Source organism: Suncus etruscus, chromosome X (assembly GCF_024139225.1).
Source record: "Suncus etruscus isolate mSunEtr1 chromosome X, mSunEtr1.pri.cur, whole genome shotgun sequence".
Lineage (NCBI taxonomy): Eukaryota > Metazoa > Chordata > Mammalia > Eulipotyphla > Soricidae > Suncus > Suncus etruscus.
The window spans coordinates 79,710,350-79,716,299 of NC_064868.1; positions in this window are offsets into that span (position 1 = coordinate 79,710,350).

Here is a 5,950-nt window from a genome sequence, read left to right on the forward strand (position 1 = left end):
CACAGTCAAGATAATTATTTTGACCACTACTTTGCAGAGCCGAGGAATATCATTGCATATCCAACACAAGTCCATCATGTTAATGTCAACACTCAAAAGAAAGGACATCCATCAAACTGTCCAAGTAACTCAATGTTCAAAAGCAAAAAAAGTCTGGATAATGTACTAAAATTTTTTTTGCCTTTTTTATCTAATTTTTATTTTAGTTACAGTGGCCTACATATCGTTCACAGCAATATTCCAGGTACATATTTACATTGAATCAGGGGAATTCCCACCATCGAATTGTCCTCTGACAACCGCTCCTATTTTGCCTCCCATATCCTCCACTTTCCCCACCAGGGGCTGCTAGAATGTGTGTTTTTTTTCTGTGGGTATTTTATTACTTAGTGGTATTATAGCTGTTTAACCTTGGTGCCTCCATTACTGCCCCCTCTTAGGAGGCGGGATTAGAAAGTTCAAGTTATGTGATTTTGTTTGAGGAAGAGAAAAGTAATATAATGGGGTAAAAGTCGACTACGTTGACTATGAGCAGAGTCATTCTAGAGGCTCTCATCTTTGGTTTGAGGGATGAAGGGGAAAAGAAGAAGGTGAAACACCACAACAGTTCAAAAAGAGGAATTAAATAAGATATCAAGTGAGCACTGCAGCAATAAAAATATGCACCTCATAATTGCCACGGTCTTGTGATAGGAAATATGACAAGGTGCAAAGAGAAGAGAAAAGAAGAAAGAGAACGTAAATATATAATTAAAAAATGGACAACTACTTCAATATCTACCCCAGAACAAAGAAATCGACAAAAACTAGATAAAAAATAATAAAAAAGGATTATTTAGTGTTTTTTGTCTCCCCCCTCCCTGCATAGGCACAGTAAATATTGTGGTCATCTGAAATGGAAATCCCCTTGGCCTAAGAGATACAGGGTTTCTCTACCCTTGGAATATATTGTCATGGGATTATCTATAGACTCTTTTCACATTCATTTACTCTCCCCTTGGTGTTTTTGTGCCGTATGGAAGACTCCTGCACCGATCTGGATGATAAAAACAGACCTCTAAATCTAGGGGTCTCAGTCTGTGCACAGGCCAAGGAGTGGAACTTATGATGAAGACTTTCTTTGTGATTTTAGAAGTTCTGTTATCTTGATGTCATTTTAATCTGTCTTCTGTGGTTAGTTGTCTTGTCCCTTGCGCTGAAACTCTGATGGAGTCTGGGATATCGTCTTTTGTTATGTTTCCAGAAGACCCGTTCAGTTACAATTGCCTCAATCAGGACTCTGGAATTGGAGGTCATGATTGTTATGGAGGACATAGACCAAACCCTAGACTAGGGCTTTCTTGTTGGTCCCAGAATACATACTGCCCTGTAATGATTCTATCAGCCGTTCATCTGTAGATCACGTTCTTGGCTTTTGCACAACCCATAGTGTGGTAAGTCTTCTGATTTTGTTTTATCATGAATTGGTAAGGTAGGATAACCTGTTCTTACGTCCATTTGTTCCCAATTTCCTCATTGTCAGGATATCATATTAGAACTGGCACATATTGTAGATCGAATAGTATTCAGGATGTCCCAGATGGGCTTTGATTCCTGTAGCTGTTGTGAAGAACTGTGTCGGATCTATGTCTGGGGATCAGGATTCAAGTCTGGATGGTCGGTGTATAATCTTCTAGAGTCTAAGATGGATCCACATGACATATTTTCAAGGTGGGAGATTTCCATGTATTGTAAATAAGTATGAGTTCTTAACCCTAGTAGATAAGAGCTTGTTTATATACTTGGGATTTCCCTTTTTTAGTGTGCCTTTGCAGGAAGAAATGGTGCTTTATTATATTGCCGGTGCATTTGGGGGTGAAAAGAACAGAGAAACAAGTCACACACCCAAATAAACATAAAAATAGAAATAAAAATATATATTTGCTCACATATGTATAGTAAAAAATGATTTTCAGTAAAATGAAATAAAAAATAAAGAGGTAGTGTTATAGAGGTCTTATACTTGTGATGGAAGTATAGGTTTCCCCATTGCCTTTTGAGATTTTCTTGTGGGGTGTGGGTTCCCCGGCACCTTTTCATTGCTCACCCTGACCTTCCTGAGATTGGTAAAAAGATTTGAGGAGAGGTCTTGTGTAAAGTACTTGCATTGGCAGTCCTTTTAGGGCTATGTCCGGTAACCAGCAACAGTCCACTTTAGGATAAGTTGGTAGGGAGAGCCACACAGCATGATTCAGTAGGGGTGTTGGTTGTCTTTTCCTGCTGGGGACGAGGTGTGGGTTTGAGTAGATGTCCCTTCGCTCGAGTGCTAGGTACTGGTTCGTTGGAGTAGGAGGTCAGTCTTGATGCCTAATAGATTAAGAACTGAGGATGAAGAGTTTTAATAATTTGGAAAATCTGGATGGGATTGAGGGGTGAAGGGGTAGTCGTATTCCTGGATGGGGAAAGAGGAGAGTATTTGGAAGGGAGAGAAAGGAAGAAAGGGGAAAATAAGATTAAATAGGGAAAAAAAGGAAGAGGGAGTAGTGAGAAGAGAGGTGAAAAGAGCTGGGGTATGTCATTTTTCTTGAATATGTTCAATGAGTAGACCCCATAGTATAAGTCTGCAGGTCACCGTTGCTGCTTTGGTGGTCTGGCTGGGCACATGCTTCAGGTTCTAAAAGAAGGTATGCCCTAGAGATAAAGGATGTGTTAAAAAGTTTTGTTTAGACAATTTTGTACCACAACCTAGGTATGGTATCTCGTGTGGCTTAATTCTGAGATGCCATCTTAGGTTGTTCATCCTTTGTATCCAAGAATGCCTGTGGACAGAAAAGATGAGAGGTTACTTTAAATATATTAAGCTTAAGGCATTAACACCTATTATGATGAAATACTTCAGTTGTGTTTAGTGATATCCCATGGTATTCTTTACCTGTAACATTTTATAAGATCCCTAAGAGATTATTATGAGCCTTTGCAGTAACAGGCTGATTACATACCTATTCACTCTACGCTGCTGTTTCTGCAGTTCTGGTTTCTTTATGGTTTAATGTGTGGCCGAGAGTTTATGATGTTCCTCTTTCATGTGTTTTGGGCACTTCTGCCCAGTATATGTGTGGTATTACTGTGTTTGGAGTTTGTAGCCTGTTAAGTCCTGTTATTTGTTCTTTGAATATTAGTTGTATATATGGTGTAGTTTCTAGGTGCTTCAGAATAGTGCTATCAATCTGTGTTTATCTTTCATCTTCTGACATACTTCGTTTAACATAATATGATCTAGGTCCATCCATGTTTCTGCAAAGTCTGTGATTGAATCATTACTTACTGCCATGTAGTATTCCATTGTGTATAGATACCACATCTTAATGATCCACTCATCTGTTGTTGGGCATCGAGGTTGGTTCCAAGACTTGGCTATAATACTGAGTGCTGCGATAAATATTGGGGTGCACACATATTTTGGGATGAACGTCCTTCCAGCGTGGGGGTAGATACCCAGTAGAGCAATTGCTAGGTCAAATGGCAACTCAATTCTGAGTTCCTTGAGCACTCTCCAGACTTCTTCATAGGGGTTGGACTAGGGGGCATTCCCACCAGCAGTGGATGAGAGTACCTTTCATACCACAACCCCACCAACAGAGATTGTTTCCATTATTTTTGATATGAGCCATCCTCACTGGTGTAAGGTGGTACCTCATTGTTGTCTTGATTTGAATTTGCCTAATAATGAGTGAAGGTGAACATGTTTTCATGTGTTTGTTGGCCATCTTTCGATCTTCTTTGAAGAAGTGTCTTTTCATTTCATCTCCCCATTTTTCTATGGCTTTATTTGGTTTTGTGGAGCTCATCTTTCTGATCTCTTTGTATATTTTGGATATCAGCCCTTTATTGGACATGTTGAGTGTAAAGATTTTTTTCTCATTCAGTTACCTGTCTTCTTGTGTTGAGTATAGTTTCTTTTGCCACACAGAAGCTTTTTAGTTTGGTGTAGTCCCATTTGTTTATGTTTGATTCTAAAGTTCTTGCCATTGGCAATCTATCATCAAAGACTTTTTTTTATATATAGGTCTTCGAGTGTTCTGCCTATTTCTTTCTCAATAAACTTTATGGTTTTGGGTCTGATTTCGAGGTCTTTGATCCATTTTGAGTTGACTTTTGTATATGAGGTGAGGTATGGGTCAATTTTCAATTTCTTACAGGTGGTTTTCCAGTTGCACCAACACCATTTGTTGAAAAGACTTTTTTTGTCCCATTTCAAGTTCTTGGCTCTCTTGTCAAATATTAGTTGACTATATGTCTGGGGGCTTATGTCTGGAAATTCTGTTCTAACCCACTGGTCTGAGGCTCTGTCTTTGTACCAGTGCCATGCTGTTTTGATCACTATGGCTTTACAGTATAGCTTCAGGTTAGGTAGCGTGATGCCACCCAGCTTCTTGTTTTTTAGTATGTGTTTGGCTATCCTGGGTCTTTTGTGGTTCCAGATAAATTTTATGCATCGATTGATATGATCATGTCGTTTTTGTTTTTCTTGTTGTTGATGTGGTGTATAATGTTGATTGATTTATATATGTTGAACCAACCTTGCATCCCTGGGATGAAACCCACTTGGTCATGGTGTATAATCTTTCTGATGTAGTGCTGGATTGGGTTTGTTAAAATTTTGTTAAGAATTTTTGCATCTATGTTCATTAGGGAGATTGGTCTGTAGTTTTCTTTCTTGGTGCTGTCCTTGCCGTCTTTGGGAATGAGTGTGATATTAGCCTCATAAAAGGAGTTGGGGAGGGTTCCTGTCTTTTCTATGGTTTGAAAGAGCCTGTGGATCAATGGTAGTAAGTCTTCTCGGAATGTTTGATAGAATTCACCTGTAAAACCATCTGGACCTGGGCTTTTGTTCTTAGGGAGTTTCTTAATTACATCTTCGATTTCCTCTGAAGCGATTGGCCTGTTTAGATTTTCTAGATCTTCAGATTCCAGTCTTGGTAGCTGGTATTTTTCCAAGAATCTGTCGATTTCTGCTGGGTTCTCTAGCCTAACTGAGTATAGTTGTTCATAATATGACCTCATGATATGTTGTATTTCTTGGGGTTCTGTTGTAATCTCTCGCCTTTCATTTGTGATCCTATTAATTTGGGTGATTTCCCTCTTTTTTTTTGGTGAGTCTTGCCAGTGGTTTATCTATCTTGTTTATTTTTTCAAAAGACCAACTCCTGAACTCATTGATTTTTTGAATTGTTTTCTTGGTTTGTATGTTGTTTATTTCTGCTCTGGTTTTTATTATTTCTTGACTTCTCGTTGTGGTTGGGTTTCTTTGCTGCAGTTGTTCCAGTTCCTTAAGGTGAACCTTTAAATAGTTGATTTTGTTATTTTCCTCTTTTCTGACATAAGCCTGTATTGCTATGGGTTTCCCCCTAATTACTGCTTTCACTGTGTCCCACAGGTTTTGACAAGTTGTCTCTTCATTACTGTTTGTCTCAAGGAATCTTTTTATTTCTTTTTTGAGTTGCTCTTTGATCCAACTGTTGTTGAGTAGCACGTTGTTTAATCTCCAGGTGTTTGATTTTCTCCATTGTTTCTTCTTAAAATCAATTTTGACCTCTGTTGCATAGTGATCTGATAAGGTGCTTCTGATTATCTTTACACTTGTGGTTTTATATAAGTTAGATTTATATTCTAAGGCATGGTCTATCCTGGAGAAGGTTCCATGTTGGCTTGAGAAGAATGTGTATTCTGATTTTGGGGGTGGAGGGTCCTATATAAGTCTACTAGCCCTAGATCCTCTAATTTTTCTTTTAGGGCTCGTATTACTTTGCTATTTTTCTGCCTGCTAGATCTATCCAGTGGTGATAGTGGAATATTGAGATCCCCTACTACTATCACATTTCCCTTCATGTGTTTCTCCAGGCTTGTGAGTAATTGCCTCACATATTTTGCTGAGTCTACATTAGGTGCATAAATATTGACCAGGGTTAGT